Below are 18,450 nucleotides of genomic sequence, written 5' to 3'. Positions count from 1 at the left end.
ATAAAAATATAAAATGAATACACATAACAGATTTGATTCAACCAGGCATTTATAAGAAAATTAATAAAGGAAAGTTAGGATAAAGTTGCCCATTAGATACAAAACTGATTAATGTCTACAGGGAAATAAATGCACCCTTTGATTTAGCTACATATTTGTCTAGTCCCTGTTACGACTAACAAGAGAAAATCCTGAGAAAGCTGTATGGCCATTAGTATGGTATTAAATGAAAGTAACATTGTGACATAGTAACTAGTATGACATATGGTACAGTGCAATATTCAGCTATTTTTAAGCAGGAAGTCAGAGATAACAAATTTTTACCCCACAAACTTTCTTTTAAACTCTAGCATGCTATGCTAATATCTTAATATCAGGGGTACCGAGTTTACTTTTAAGAAGGATAAGAAAACAAGCAAAGAGAAGAGGGATAATCTCTGTTACATTTTTTAAAAATGTAAAACATCACCACTTGAGTTTTAGAAAAGGGAGATATGTTTTCTCAATGAATAAACAAAGTTTGAGAATGAATAGGCAAACTCAAAAGATCTCAAAGAGAAAGATGGTGGAATGTGTTTACAAATCAACGAGGAATCATTTTCCCCTGTAAGAATGTGAAGAGTTTGTGGCAAGCCAGAAAAAATAAAATGCCAACCCCAAACTGGGAGACAACAAGTGAAGAAACAACTGGACAATCAAGCACATGAAAGACCCTAAGAGGTAAGAATAACACTGTTAATCATGGAAGGTGAGTCAGTATGTGAAACTGAAGAAATACTTATAAGAAAACATAAAGTGAATAGAAAAGAAGAGAAAATCTAATATAGAGAAATAAATGTACACTAAGCTGAAAATCATTTTATCTGCAAATTCTATTCTTTTATAAAAAAAAGAATCTTTTTGATTCACTATGAACATATTTTTCTTTCACCCTAACTCAATCAGATATTTCTGTTGCCTTAACATTAAAAAATATAAAATGAAAAGCAGGCAGCATAGTCTAGTGGAAAACACCTGACATTCAAAACCTCTTACTTCCATACTAGACCTTTCCTTTAAACTCCAAATCTTGGTATTTGATAATATATTTGATTATCTCCTCTTGAATGATTCAAAAGTGGTCAAACCAAATTTTCATATCTGGTCCTCTTCCAGGGTTTTCCTACATAATTATACTATTATTCATCCCATTATGCAAATGAGAAACCTAGAACTCATCTTTGATAATTAATTTCCTCTAAGTCACCTCCCTATTCACCCATCAGCAACATACTATTGCTATTATGCCTTATACACCTTTAAATATTTTCATTCCAACATCTGCATCATCACTACATTAGTCCAAGCTAATGTCAAGGGTTACTTTATTTTTTTTTAACATCTTTATTGGAGTATAATTGCTTTACAATGGTGTGTTAGTTTCTGCTTTATAACAAAGTGAATCAGCTATACATATACATATATCCCCATATCTCCTCCCTCTTGTGTCTTCCTCTCACCCTCCCTATCCCACCCCTCTAGGTGGTCACAAAGCAAGGGGTAACTTTAATAGCCTCTTAATTGATCTACTAATATTTACTCAGGTTCCTCACCCATTTCTACTCCATATTGTTACCAGACTTTTCTTTTTGAAACAAATATAAGCATGTCTACAACTCTTTCCTCACAATCAAGATTATTTCTTGGTCAACCAGTGGTTTCCTGGGGACACAGGAGCAGGAGCAGAAGAGGTGCATTATAAGTATGAGAAAACCTTTGAGGTGATGAATATGTTCATTCGACAGTTTATTTCTTTTTATTGCTGAATAATCTTCCATTGTATGGATGGACCACAGTTTGTTGATCTATTCACCTATTCAAGAAAATCTTGGTTGCTTCCAAGTTTTGGCAATTTAGTATAAAGCTGCTACAAATATTCAAGTGGAGGTTTTTGTGTGAACATAAGTTTTCAGATCAGTTGGGTAAATATTAAGAGACACAAAGTGCCGGGTCATGTGGTATGTTTAGTTTTTTAAGAAACTGCCAAAACAGTCTTCCAAAGAGGCTGTACCATTTTGCATTTCTACCAGCAATGAATGAGAGTTCCTGGTGCTCCACATCCTCACCAGCATTTGGTGTTGTCAGTGTTTTGGTTTTAGGCTTTTCTAATAGGTGTGTAGTTGGTATCTAATTGTTGTTTTAATTTGCAATTCCCTAATCACAAATTGTGTTGAACATCTTTTTATATGTATATTTGCCATGTATATATCTTCTTTGGTGAGGTGTCAGGGCTTCTGCCCAGGTTTTAACCTGGTTGTCCTTTTTTTTTTTATTGTTGACTTTAAGAATTCTTCATGTATTTAGTATACCAATTCTTTATTAGATATGTCTTTTGAAAATATGTTCTCTGTCTACAGCTTATCATTTGCAGAGCAGAAGTTTTTAATTTTAATGAAATTAGCTTATCAATTTTTTCTTTCATGGATCATGTTTGTCTTATATGTAAAAAGTCACTGCCAATGCAAGGTCACCTAGATTTATCCTATGTTATCTTCTAGCAATTTTATATACTTGTGGTTTATATCTAGGTGTATGATCCATTTTGAGGTAATTTTAATGAAAGGTGTAAGATCTGTTTCTAGATTCTCTCTCTCTCTTTATTTATTTATTTACTTTTTGCATTGGAAGTCTCTTACTAGTTTTCAAGAGTAATAAGAATCATCTTGAAGTATTACATCTAAAATTCTAGGCAATAATCTATGACTCTGATGCTGGTCTCCTTTACAATTTTTCTTTATCAACTTGTTGGCAGAGCTCAATTTTGTTGATCTTCCACCATAACAAAAAAGCCGAATATTGAGTAGAGTTCCCTGTGCTATACAGTAGCTCCTTATTAGTTATCCATCTTCTATAGAGTAGTGTGTACATGTTAATCCCAATCTCCTAATTTATCACTTCCCCCCACATTTATGTATAACTGATTCACTTTGCTGCACTGAAACTAACACAACATTGTAAATCAACTATACTCCAATAAAAATTTTAAAAAATAAAATAAAATAGATGGACAGAACTATTGAAAATTAAAATGTAAAAAAAGCCAATAAAGAACATAAATTCTAAAACTATAATTGATTAACTCACAAAATAAGGCAGCTTAAAATAGGGACAAAGATCAGATAATTAAAAACAAATAGTTTTTAATTGCAAACCATATTTGTAATTACATTAAATGAAAATGGACTAACCACTCCAAATAAAAGGCAGATATTACCAAATTAGATAAAAGAAATAAAAAAGCAAGATCCTATGTTGTTTATAAGAGATAAATTTAAAAATTAAATACTCAAACAGACTGAAAGTAATTAGAAAATATACCACGCAAATAGTAAGTATAAAATGTTGCTTTATAGTAGAAAACAAAATAAAAAACCAAAACAAAGGCAGCTAGTACTGGACTGAGACTATAAGATACAGGCTTTTCTAGAGGTAGTAAGAATAATTTCATAATGATAAAGTGTAAATTCATGAAAAATATGTAAAAATTTTACATGCATATGTTCTTGATAATGAGGATTCAAACTACATGAGACAAAATTTGACTGAACTAAAAGGGGAAATAGACAAATCCTCAATCACTATTGGTGATTTTAATATCCCTTTCTCGACAGTTGATAGGACAACTGGACTGAAAAATTAGCAAGAAAATAGAAGATCTAACTAACCTGAACTATTTGTTATTTATAGAACAAATACACCAAGCAACTGCAGAATACATATTCTTTTCAACTATATATAGAACATTCACCACAAAATACCATACGTGGACCATAAAATAAGTCTCAATAAATTTCACAGGGCTGTATTTATTCATATTATGTTCTCTGAACATAATAGTATTAAATTAGAAATGCACACTAATGAGATATCTAGAGAATCCCAAAATATTTGATATTTATCAAGACACTTCTAAATAACCCACAAGTCAGAGAAGAAATCACAAGAAAAATGAGAAAATATTTCAAACTGAATGATAACAAAAGTATAGTGTATCCAAATGTCTCATTACTGCCACTGCATGACAAACCATGCGAAAACTAAGTGGCATAAAACAGCCATTTTATTATTCTCATGAATTCTTTGGTTCAGGAATTCAGACAAAGAATGTGGGGCTGTCCCGTCTCTGCTCCCCAATGTCTTGTCCTGACCTAGGAAGACTGAAACATCTAGGGCAACTCAGTGATGGGCTGGATTGTTTGGTGACATCTTCCTGCTCACGTTTGGTACCTGGCTTGGGATGACTGAAAGCTCAATTCATTGGAGCTGTTGAGCAGAGCACCTATGCATGACCTCTCCATGCAGCGGGAGATTCCTCCCAGCCTGGGGACTTCAAAGTAGCCAAACTTCTTTCACGGCTTCTGGGGTCGAAAAAGTGGGAGTTCCCTTTGAATATTGGTAAAGATGTAGACAAACTGAAGCTCTGATACATTGCTAATAGGAGTGGAACATAGAACAATCACTGTGTAAAACTTTCTGGGAGTTTCTAATAAAGTTATGCACATACATAATAGGGATAAATTTCAAAAAATTTATTTTAATAAAAGAAGCCGAAGACAAAGAATACAACTGCGTGATTTCAATGGTATGGACAGGCAAAAGTAATCTATGGTGATAGAAATCAGAACTATATTTACGTATGGGAGGTGGTAATTGCCTGGAAAGTGGCACAGAAGAACTTTCAGAGTCAATATTATTGAATTAATGATAGTTATTTTGGACGTGATAATAGTATCGTGCTTATGTAGACAAATCTCTAATGCTAAAAATATGCATGCTTCAAGTGTCATGATATCTGTAAGTTACTTTCAAATAGCTCATATATATATATACATACACACACGCATATACATATATGGAAGAGAATGATAGATTGATAAATACATGCGCCGACATAAAGCACGAAGTAAAGCAAATTTTTTTTTTTTTTTTTTTGCGGTACGCGGGCCTCTCACTGTTGTGGCCTCTCCCTGTTGTGGCCTCTCCCATCGCGGAGCACAGGCTCCGGACGTGCAGGCCCAGCGGCCATGGCTCACAGGCCTAGCCGCTCCATGGCATGTGGGATCTTCCCAGACCGGGGCACGAACCTGTGTCCCCTGCATTGGCAGGCGGACTCGCAACCACTGTGCCTCCAGGGAAGCCCAAAGCAAATATTTTTTAAACGTTTATCAATCTAGTTGAAGTGTTTATGGGTTTTCATTGTCCAGTTATTTTATTATTTCCATAGATTTGAAAATTTGAACAGATAAAACACTTAGGAAAGACATTAAGTAAATTCTGACTGACTTTGAAACAATTATTTTTTAATTTGTTAATTTAAAAATATTTCTTTTGTAATTCTTAAATCAGAATATTTTGATAGCTCAAATATCACTATTTGTTTTTATTATTATGTCCAGAAATATCACTACCTAATCTTCAGACATTTTCATTATTTCAAATAAGCTATACTTTTAGAAATAAAAGTTTCAAACTAAATTATAAGAAATATAAAATTAAACTGAAGTAGAAAATTATGAAACTTATGTTTTAAGACAATTATAAGTAGACTCAGCAAAATTTTAGACACAAAATAAGAACATATTTCCCCCGAGGCAGAAAGAGAACGTTTGGCAAAATAGAAGGTCCAGACAACAAGCTCAATGGTAGGAGAATATTCTTCCCTCCAACTAATCTAATCTAACTTGAGGAATCCGTGCAGTATTTTTATTTAAGAAACCAAGGTTGTATATGACAGTTTACTTTTATTATCTAAAATAACTTAAAATGTTACAAATGCACTGTAATTTAACTAGAATTATAAAAATGTTACAAATGCCCTGTAATTTAGCTAGAAAATAATTCAGGAAAGCTGGGGACAGTACCCCTCTGGTATCTATTCTAAGAATCTTTGCACCCATTGTTTCTAAAAGCACGTGAGACAAGCATCTAATGTTTTCATGATGACTCCTCAACTTCCATTGGCCAAATTTTAGAAGTAGGTAGTAGTTAAAAGTGGTAAATGGGGCAGGCATTCCTTATGTACAAAGCTTAAAATTCAACCTAGAAGTAGGGATCAAAATTTAGTTTTTTGCAAGTTATCTCATTCGGTCATTAGATTTTCTAGGAGCTGATATATTTTTTTAATTTTTGTATTGAAACTTCTTCTGATCCAATTGTGGCACCAAAAAAGAAAAATGTACCTCCCATGATAAAATGGATATTTAAAAGGCTGAAATTTCTTTTTTTAATTTAGAAAATTTTAGATGAAGGATCAGCTTATTTTTAAATAATAAATAATACCTAGAGTTCTTCTAGATTCTCTTCTGCCCATTCTTACTAACCAGGCAGCACAGCAAGAGGGGAAAAACTGAAGAGATTTTTAAAAGAATAAGAAATACAACGAAGACACAATATACAAACAGAAATAAGTTTGAGAAATATTCTATGCACAAGACAAATTGAAGAAAATAAAATGCAAAACAAATTGAATTCATTTGATGAATCTTAGTGAATTGGCCACATTACAGAAAGCAATAAACGAGCATTCTGAAGTAATGGTTAAATTTAAAGGTAAAACACAGAAACATTGGCGTGTTTGTTGCGTTAATGTACATTCAACACAAATTAATTAAATTTTTCACCAATAATTCAAATATCTATCTCTACCATATTTTTGTTTCTTTATTACCTATCAATAAAAACTGCGAGTTTTGTTTTTGGAGGTATAAGATACCTTGTCGCACCAAGAAAATCTGAATAAAATGTTTTGGAGACATCAAAAGAACACCTGTATTTTACTTTCCCTGCATAAGGAAGCTAATCTAAATTCAGAATTACCTATAAAATATCATAATGCTACTTTGCTGCAGGCAGGATAGAGAATGAATAAGGTGAACAATGACTTGTGATATGTTTGAGGGAGAGAATAAAACTCACACAAGGGTTGAAAAACAAAGGAAATAGTCTTAAATCACAGGGCTGAGATAAATTATTATGCTCCATAATCTTTGATTAGCATATTTAAGAATGTATATGTATTCTTTTGGCCTCCTTGGAAAGGTCTTCCCTCTTATTATTTGAATATAATTAGAAAATCCAGCAATGAGAAGAGAAAACCTTAATTAAAAGTTACATTTAAGGCATATAAAGTTCTAAATTCACCCCTGGTTCAATCTATGTCAATGTGTCTGAAATATCAGAATTATAATAATCTGCCTCTTAAACAGAAGTTAAATTAACTATTTTGGTTAAAGAAGGATAGTATTAACTCAAAAAGATAATTAAGGCCTGAAAGTAGTAGTGGTAGAATCAAGCAATGACACACATACTCAGAAATACAGAATTAAGTCTAAATTTAAAAAAAAAAAGAAATATAAATCACAACACATGTAATCATTTCAAAGTTAAACTTACGTGCAACTTTTAAGAAGTATCATTTTAAAACTACTCTATAACTGTTTGGCATTGTTCATGTCATTATAAGAGTTCTTTACAATTCATAAAAACAATATACCCACAGAAATAGTCATAACCTGCCAAAGTATTTTCACATAAGAACCATCATGAAAATTTCAGGTCATACATGTACAATTGAGTAGAAAACACACTTACTTATGTTTCATATAGAAAATAAGAAAATGCCCCCCCAAATGATATATAGTATGTTGACAAATAAATTATTTTCCATGTAGGTTATAGAAGAAAAGTGCATATCCAGTAATATATAATCTTGAATTTAAATTCCTAATGATATTATAAGAATTTATTCCGCAGTTTTCATTTCAGTTTAAACATCTACCAATCAGATGTTTCAGATTTACATCTAAGGCCCATATCAGTACACTACAAATGCATAAGCTTTAACATTCTGAATTAAGGTTTGATACACTGCCATCTTGTGATTGTTCAAATAAAGTTCAAGTCCTTTGGGAAATGCATTTATAAAGAACTGAGAGCTCAAGACCACTTTACTTGAATGTTGGGCAAGAAACTAGCTCTCACTCATTTCTCTTAGAAACGAGCTGGTTAAATAGAGGACAGAGTAGTACAGGGTAGTTTGAATCTCTGCTCCACTAACATTAAGACCTTAGGAAAGTTAGTTAACATCTCAAAGCCTCAGTTTACTTCTCTATAAAGTAGAAATAATTATCTGATTACTTCAAAGGGTTGTCTAAGAAATGAACACGGTAAGGATACAGTGTTACTTATAGTACATAGCGCACCATAAACCCTATTTAGAAATCACAAGATTATTTTGAAAAAACAGTTTGCGAGTGATTTCATGACCAAGGCGTATTCTGTTTCTTCTAAAATATTTCTGAAGGTATTTTTGCTTCTTCAGCAAAAAGAAAAAGCAGATGGTTTACTGTGGGAGTGGTGACATTTACAGTTGCTATTTCAAAATGAAAAGAATACATACAATTCTAAGTTTGAATTTTATCTCTATCATTTGAGATTTCTATAGTGCAATCATAACAGAGTCCTGATTCAAATTTCTATGTGTATTTTCCATTAAATTAGCAGCTATGATATTGTCTTATACTATACTTCTTTTTATACATCAAGTACAGAATTATAATGCCTAGCAGATAGTAGTGTTCAACAAATATTTTTGTAAGGTCTGAATATTGCCAACATGCTAGATTTATTTCAATGGGCCTTTAGTCCCTATTATAACTAAGTAATTGAAATAGGTAGTTATGAGAAAGTGAATGAAACATAGTTCCAAATTAGTTAAGGATAGAACTTGAATACAACTAACTAGAGCACAAGTCAGGAAAACTGCAACAGATTTATAAACTAAAGAAGAAACTATTCTGATTAGAGGGGGAAAGTGTGCAGAGAAGGTAAACTAGAAAAAAAAGTAAATAGAAGCATTCTGTTTCTCTCCTAGACATTTTCCCCCTGTAGCAGTTTTTATGGTTCATTTGGCAAAAATGGAGATGAAGAAAGTGAATTTGCATAAGCAGAATTAATGACCCCTGAAAAAGTCAGTACAGATGAAATAACATCTGAGTGGACTTCCAGTTCCAAAACAGTCCTCTTAAAGTGGAAAACTATTTGGAAAGTTTTTGCCATAAAATTGTGCCCTATTCCTGTACATCATTTTTAAAGGAATTATTTAAATCTTAGATGGTCAAGAGAAGATGCATTTTTATCAAAGAGCAGGGCAGCTGCTTTTGTGTCATCATGCCCAGCAGTCTAAAATAAAGAGGCAAAAGACAGGCTGAAAACCTGTTTTTCTACCATATTTATGAAGATGCTAGCGCCCCTGAGTCAGTAGATCTGGCCATAAATGGATTTTGATAGTGGAAAGAGGACAGCACACAGGAGACAGATGAAGAAAGAGTCTAAAGATGTTGGTGAAATTCTCACCGTAGCCAAAAAATATCAAGGAGTTGTCAGAGCACATCTTGACTGATGTTATTAAAACCTAGCTGGATCAATAAAGATTGTTTCAAGGTCACAGTGCGGCTCCCAATTCTACTCTCGGACTTGATGTGTTGTAAATCGTATTTAAGTGGAACTTTACTAATTCTTCATAGCCACCCTGTGATATATAGGGCAAAACTACTCCTGAAGTAGAGGCTCTAACAAGGAGCTTCATATGCCACAGGCAGAGAAGAGCAGGAAGAGAGTAATCCATCATATGCTCTAGAAAACATCCTTTATCAATAATTCAAATTAAAATTAGTGATTAACAAAATATGGGATCTGGCCAATTCAGTAGAAAATACATTTAGGAAGTATTTTATATATATTTATAAAATATATATTATATATAGTGCACAAAGTTGTCGTGGGAGCTAAAAACTTATGCATATATTATATTTTCTGCTCACCTTTAATGAAGAAAGGAAAAATATAATGAAACAGAAGGCAATGCAAGGTGACAATATAGGAAAAGCAATGAGAAAATGATAGCCAAGGCTTTTCCATGCGTTACTGAGAAGGTCAATCTCTAAGGAGCAACAAGCTGAACAATTTGTTCACCTGAACAAATTCCAGGTGAACCAAGGTAACAGATGCTAAATCCTTACTACCTTAGGATCTGAGTACACTCTGAACTATAACCTGAATAAAACTGAACTATAACCTTCAGCTGTATACCCACCTCGTACAGGATTGCCCTGACCCAAATTCTGGCAAAGCATATTTTTTACATATTCATTACCACTGAGACTACTGTTGCACAGATTTGTAACTTTTTCCTTGGTCGAGAGAAGTGCTTTGGTTTTCTTCCTACCTTTTGTTCTGTTCCTACATGGAACAGAAGAAAAGCTCAATAAATATTTGTTAAATAAATAAGTAAAGAAAATAATGAATGAGGTAGTAATACAATTTATGGGAACCATACAATTCCATGGTGATAACGGTTCTTAGCTGCAATTAGGCATAGGGGCCAACAGGCCAAACTCTTTTCCACTGTGACTGATGCTCTTAAGACACCTGCCTAATAATGCTCAAGACAATTGCTATGGGTATTTTACCTTTCATGGCTTCTCACTAACAACCTTTGGCATAAAACAGGCAATATATTTATAGACAGGGCATTCTCTAATGGCCATTCAATAATGATGACAATTTAATCCATTTCTCCATTTTTTCAGATGTATCTATGATTATATATTACTTACGGAGAAGCTTCCCTAACAAAAAGTAGTCCTTAAGAGATCTTCACTGTGCTTTCACTCTATAGTCAGGTTTCAAACATCTGGGGCAGCTCTTATTACCACTAGTTTGGAGTCTATTTCATTTAGGGCTGGAATCATCAGGATGAGTTCTGAGTCCTTTGTAGATGTCTCATTCTTGTAGCCAGAATGGTGCTCCTGTGATTAATAGTACTGTTCTCAAAGATCAAATCTTCCACCTAACATCACAGTTTCCACACATGAGTCCCTGACTTTCCCATCATACCTAGAATGGTGAGCTTCTAGATATGCATCTTCAGTTGCTCTGAGAATAAAGTACATACTTAAATCTTTTCTCTCTTTTTGACATTTGTTCTAAGAAGAGCATACATTCTCTAGAAGCTCACTGTTAGGATTTCATTTTCCTGCCCCATAAACATAAACTATAAGACCACACTGAGACATCAATGATAGACTGGAATGATGAGAGGAGTAAACTGTATCTAGGACTAACTAACCAAATTGTGAATCTGGTTCACAATTCAGGCCCTCCTCCCCTGCCCAACCATGTTTCTGGCCATTGGCCACCAGCTTGAATCTGAATTAATGGATGCTGATGCAGCAGCAGAAACACACATTTTTAATAGAGAGTTCAACATCATGGGATTATCCCTGGGAAAAGAAGTTGGGTAGGTTGTCAAGGTCGAGGTAGCAAAGTTGGTCCTCAAATCCCAAAACAGAGATACAGACTCAACAGAGAACTGAAGACTAAATTAGGAATCAGGTAGGACCCCAGTTAAAGTGACTTGGAACAAATACCCTGGGTAAGATTATAGCTATATTGCATTACCAAGAACCCTGGGAGCTAACACTGGGTAGGCCAAGAGCCAAGCTAAGGATAACAGAGTAATCCCTCACTCACCAAAAAGTTCTGATGGGTGGCCTAATAAACCATCAGATTTTGTTCTTATTATATCAGGCCCTGCAGAGTCAGAATTCAAACCTATTCAAACCCATATCCTGACCCATAAGGTATTTTGTAATATTCCATACAATCAAGAGGTGCAGGAAAAAAGCTAGCACATTTATCACACATGTTAAAGATATAGTTCTATGGTAGCACTCTTTCGAGTACCAAGGACACAAAGACAAGAAAAACAGTTTCTTCATTAAAATTCACAGGCTTTTAAAGAAGATAGAAAAGTAAACAATGTTTACAATGTGATAATATGTGTAAAAACTACTCTGTGAAGCCAGAGGACAAGAATATTTACATAAAATTTGAAAAAAGGAGGTGACATTTGAAGAAATATTGGAATTAAATGTAATCACTCATTATTTTAAAACTCATAGTAAACTTATACAAGAAGAAAACTTACATGTTTTGATAAAAAGTATCTATTTAAAAACTACAGCAGACATCATCCTTTAGTGATACCAAAGATCCTATGATGGTCACTATTACAACATGATACAACAGTTTTCTAGAGGACATGACAAAACAAAACAAAAAACTATAGACCTTAAAAGGAAGAACACAATTCTCATTATTAGATTATATAATTTTCATATTAGAAAACTTAGGACAAATACATCAGTAATATGGCCAAAAACATACAGATAAGTGATAAATATAACAGTTTGGGCAAAGATGGATTTAGCAGAAGAGAAAGGAAAGAATCTAGAAAGACCCCCTGCTTTCTATCTTGAGATGGTGTCAACCTATAAAAAGGGTACTGGATCAAGAATACATTTGGGGTGGTTGGAAGATAGAGGTTGAAGAGAATGAGTCTGATTTATGTGTTCAAGATGACTAAGGCATCCAAGTGTAAATCCCATGTATGTGTTAATAAGGATAGATTAGGCTATATATACTGTAGTTACAGGTAACTCCAAAATCCCGGTGACTTGTACCAAACAAGATTTATTTCTCACTCTCACAAAATCTAGTGCAGGCTGGAAAGGTAGAGCGCTCTCTCTCATCTTGCAGCTGAGCTATCTGGGGCCACAAGGGAAACAGGAACTTACATGACTTTCATCCACAATCCACTGACCAAAACTCTGTCATATCACCCAATTTAACTGTAAGAAAGGTTAGAAAATGTAGTCTTTCTGTATGTCTGTGAGGCATAAACAGTACGGTAAACACAAAACAGCTTCTCTGCCAAAAGTAGACTGTCAGAAATATGAGTTTGAGTTTAGGGATGAGATTTTCACTATAATTATTTGCTAGGTACTTAATGAAGTCCTAACTTAGAACTCCAATTTCTTCACTTGGAAAGTAAGTAGAATAATACCTACATTTTATATTTTACAAGATGTTATAATAAAATTAAATGACTGTGGAAGAACTTAAACTATAAAATAAATAAAACAAAAATATTTTATACTGTATTTACTCTAGACATATCAGTATATACAGAATAGACTGTAATTACTCTCTGTTTTTGTTTGATATTTACTTCCTATGCAGTAAAAGTGTGTATGTGTTTGCATGTCTGTGTGGTAGTTGGTCATCTTTTCACAACTGAGAACAGCAAGGAGTACCAGATAATTCCCTCTTCCACTTCATGTAGCTGGAGGTAAGCAAACTTTTTCTGTAAAGGAGTAGGTAGCATATATTTTAGGCTTTGTGGGTTATAAAGTCACTGTAAATCACTGCCACAAGTGCTAAACTCTGCCTCTGTAGCAAGAAAGCAGCCACTAACAATATGAATGGGTGTGGCTGTGTTCCAATAAAACTTTATTTATAAAATGTAGGTGATATGCTGAAGAGCACCGATTTATCCCAAAGAGCCCCTTGTGCATCCATAACAGAGGACTTAGATATTAGACAGGATTTGGTAGTGTGCACATGGTGCTCAAAGGCATTTTCCTAATCCCTCAATACCCTTGTTTTTAGCCCGTAGAAGAATCAAAACCTGTCAGTAGTATGTACTGGGTGAGCAAAAAAGCTTTCTCCTGCTCCAAGACAGACACTGGGATACATGCATAAACTTGTATAGAGATTTACAGAATAGTTTTAATAAGAAAATCTTTATGGAGGTTATTAAATAGTAAAGACAAAGTAGAAAACAGATTAAGTATCCATTAAACTTAAGAAATGGAGACGAGAAACTAGAAATGTCAAACCACTGAATCTCAGGGAAATCAATCAGTCAATTATGATCAAATTACACATTTTCCCTACTATTATTTTTAGTTGAGAAATCCTTATGTACTACTAGCCTTTCTTGAATAAAGGACAATAGTAATTGTAATAAAACAATAAAGCAACACTATTTGTAACTGGTGATGCTCAAGAAATTATAAAAACAGACTGGTTGCCAACAGTCTTGTCTGTATTTTTATTCAGCCTGTAAAACACCTAAATGTCAAAACATTTATTTATGAAGGGACTTCAAAACTACCATACCTGTTATTAATGTTTTTCTTTCCACTTTCATATTTTATATCATGCATTTACACAATCCTCTGTTGCTTTTAGAATCCTATAGTTTTTAAAGTAGTAAATTCTCTCCAGTTACAATACATAAGAACATAAATCTTAATCTCAACAGAAAAGAAAATATGGGTATTGCAGTGAGATGCCTTTATTATCTTTACGACAGCCGCTAAAAGAAGGTCTTGTTCCAAAGACAATGCTATTTGTCTGGGAAAAAAATTCTCTATAGTTGCAATCATATGTGCTTGTACTTTCTGACTACCAGGTTAACACAATGGAAGCTAATTATTCTGTTGGGTCAGAGGCCATTCACAGTAAAAAGACAAACTTTGAGGAGGAACCTCTTTTCACCTTTCTGCACATAAGTTGCTTAGTGATGTCAGCTATCACACTGATTGTATTAAGACAATTATATATGAAATGGCTTTATACCTCTTTAGCATTATCAATAATACAACTGGACCTGGGACCGAAGCTTCGTGGATACTTTCTCATTTTCTCACATTTGATTATTCTCTCCCTCATGCAGCTGCTTATTGATCTTATACTCAACCCCTTGGCAATTGGAGGTCTGGAATCTCACCCACTAATTACATTTGCTGTGGTTCCAAAACAGACGCATGCCAGTGAGGCACCTGCAAACTTTACTTAATGGGCATATTATGAATTTATAAACTCTCTTATTCCCAACTTCATTTGCAGCTTTCTTACAAAATTAAAGTAGGAAATTTTCCTATACCCTCAGTCTATAAAGAGACCACATTCTGTAATATAAGACTGTGTTACTGTGGTCTTATATTTGTTATATTTAACGTGTTATTGTAAATATGTTATTTAGAGATACAAATCCAGTTCCTTCAACCAGCATTCACTGATTACCTGCTTCGTAAAAGCACTGTCCTAAGAACAATGAGATGAGATACACAGAGATGAACGATAAGGAACTATCGTGACTAAAAAGAGTTATACAATAAATCATGGATGATAAGAACTATAATGGAGCTTTAAACAAATTCTCTGAAAGTGTTGAAGAATGATGATTAGTGAGTTAATTAAATTGTTACTCTGGAAAATAATTAAAAATCAAGACTGAGTAAATATCTTCCCTAGCACATGCTCTTGCTATGCCTGTCTTATGTAGTGCTATTCTCATAATTATCCACTCACTTATCCAGATCTGAAGCTGGACGTGGCCTTTTGTCATGTGCAAGTCCAGGACTTACAATGAGAAGACTTGGACACAAACTTTGTGACTTTGGGCATGCAGCTTCGTCATTCTAAATCTCAATTTCCTCAGTAAAAATGGGGGATAATTGTGCCTACTTCTTTGACTGGTTTATGTTGAGGATCAGATATAATAAAGTGAGTCGATGCTTATGTACCCACCTAACTCTTAACAAATGTGAGGGATTTCTTTTTATCTTTCATCCTCCCAACATCTATGCTACTTAGAGCATACAACATTAGTATTTTAATTCAGCAAACTCTTATAATTGCAGACCACAAAGAATGGGGACAAGAGCAGAGTCAGAATCAGTCCCTGAACCATCTGTGGACAAAGTCATCACAGAAAAAGATTTTTCCTTCAAGTTGGGAACAGAATGTGGGGAGAAGAGAGAGATAATAGTTGCCATCAAGACAGCCTTGCTGAGAGGGTGAAAACAAACATTGGTGCATGGGAACAAGAGAAAGGGTGTGCACTCTTTCACTGTTTTTTCGAGGATTTTAGCCAGAATTCGGTTTTATAAAAACTGAAAGGTTAAATTGTTTATGTAACCTTACTTGGGGACTCATGTCAAATTTCTCAATAACATTTTTATAGCAAGTTTTGTCCCTCTAGTAAAGAATCCAGTCCAAGATCACCCAGTGCATTTGGTTGACTGGTCTCTTGGATCTACTTTTATTCAGAATCATTTCTCAGCTTTTACCTCTTATAACATTGAAATTTTTAAAGAATACAGGCCAGTTCCTTATAAAATACCTCTTAATTAAAGTTTGCCTTATACTTCTCTTGATGTGACATCATAAATGCCACAATTCTGAACTCCACAGCCAAAGTTAAATAAAGGATTTAAAAGAAGAAAGAATGAAGAAGGCATACATAGAAATTCTCAAACTTTGCCTAGTAAGCTTTTTTCTTAATAGTCTTAAACTGGAAACAACAAAAATGTCCACAGACAGGAGAAAGGATAAAACAATTGGGCTTTTTCATATAATGGAATACTATACAGCAATAAAGGAAATGAACTCCGGGTGCAAGCTACAAATATAAAAACATAATGCCGAGTGAAAGAAGCCAAAAATAAAAGAACAGATAGGGTATTTCTCTATTCACATGTATTTCAAGAACAGACCAAATCAATCCATGGTGACAGATATGAAAACAGTGACTAACTCTGTTGACAGGAAAGTACACTAGGGAAATTTCTACGTCACTGGAAATATTCCCCATCTTTATCTGAGGGGGATGATCACACTGTAAAATTATAAAAGTTATCAAACTGTGCATGTATAATTGTGCATTTTCCTATGTTAATTATAATTCAATCATAAGCATATACGCACTATATATGTATAACATATATTTAAACAGATATACATAATTAATTTACTTAATAATTTATCTTGCAATTGCCCTGAAGGATTGGAAAATAAAACTGAGACATTGGGGGGCTTCCCTGGTGGCGCAGTGGTTGAGAGTCCGCCTGCCGATGCAGGGGACACGGGTTTGTGCCCCGGTCTGGGAAGATCCCACATGCCGCGGAGCGGCTGGGCCCGTGAGCCATGGCCGCTGAGCCTGCGCGTCCAGAGCCTGTGCTCCGTAACGGGAGAGGCCACAACAGTGAGAGGCCCGCGTACCGCAAAAAAAAAAAAAAAAAAACTGAGACATTGTAGGAGGGCATGAGGGAGGAAAAACCTCACAAATCAATATAATCTACTGTGTTTGTTTTTTTAAACTCTTGTGCTCTTCTACCCAGTGGTGTGCTGGGAAATGTTTAACAATGGTTCTTTAAAAAAATTACACATACATACACATTTATTATAAATTTGATTCATATAAAGACTTAGTAGCACCTAACTTACAAATAATAATAAAACGTACAATATTATTTACTGCAAATTCCATATAGCCACTTGATTTTTCCAAAACGCCTTCATTGATTTTTGTTGAACTATTATACCCACAGCTAATCTATAGCTGCACATGGTGAATTAATGCTGCTACAATATTAATATCAGTTGAGAATTTTATTTGCATTACAGAGTAAGATGAAAGTGAAACAACAGAGACATATGACAAAACTCTTTTCAAATATTAGAATATTTCCTCAATTTTTATGTTATTTCAGTGTAACAGCTACAGATTCAACAGATTTTTTAAGTTTAATCCCCTCTATTAACATTTCTCCATCACTTCATTATTTAGACAAAAATTAATAGATAATAAAATATCAAAATAAAGTATAGACAATAAAATAAACAAAATAAATCAAGCACTCATTTGTAGTGTTTGACAATATTCAATGTTAAATCCCCCCACAAAGGGCAACTTCAAGCTACCTCCATGGGGTCACTAAACATGGAAGGGAGAATGTATGGGCAGTAATAGCAACATCATTATGTAGTATCTCTTCCGTACACATATAGTAGATGTAAATAACTTCAAGAGCATATAAAGTAGGAAAATAGTCAGATAATTAGGAAGTGATGAGTTGTGAGCAAGTAGTTTCTTTGTTTCCAATATATTTTATTTAATAGTAAGTTTAGATACTTTAATTTTTAATATTGACTGTATTTAGTGACTTTATCAAAATTCCTGAAAAATTAACCATCAGTTCCTGCAAACAAGTTTGAGATGGTTCCAGCTCACTTCTGTCAATGTGCAGGCTTACTATACCACAGTAAAATATCTCCTCAAAGCTTACAGCCAAATCTCCCACAGCTCTCTTCATATTCTTTTTGAATATGTTTGAAAATAGTTGAAAAATATTTCGTATTTTTCCCCTAAGCAATTTTGTATTGTATACGAGCAGTTTTTTTGGTAGGATATGTATGAATCCACTAGTCTGCAAGTTCCTTTTAGACAGCTACTCTGTCTCAGGAACCTGTATGCCCTCAGAACATAAAATAGCAGTGGGCACAAGGAGACATTCAATAAACACAGAAATACACTTCTTTTAACACATTAATATTCCACTCTTAACTGATCCACTTGACCAAAATTATTAGTCATGATTATTGTCATTATAAAGCAGAGAAATCCAATTCAAAAGAGCTCAAGCAAAAAAATGATCATTTGTGACACACATAATTGGGAAAGACACTGGGTGGCTCAACGCAAAATCAAAGAAAGAG

Source organism: Globicephala melas, chromosome 13 (genome assembly GCF_963455315.2).
Source record: "Globicephala melas chromosome 13, mGloMel1.2, whole genome shotgun sequence".
Lineage (NCBI taxonomy): Eukaryota > Metazoa > Chordata > Mammalia > Artiodactyla > Delphinidae > Globicephala > Globicephala melas.
Note: the sequence above shows the minus strand (reverse complement) of the source record.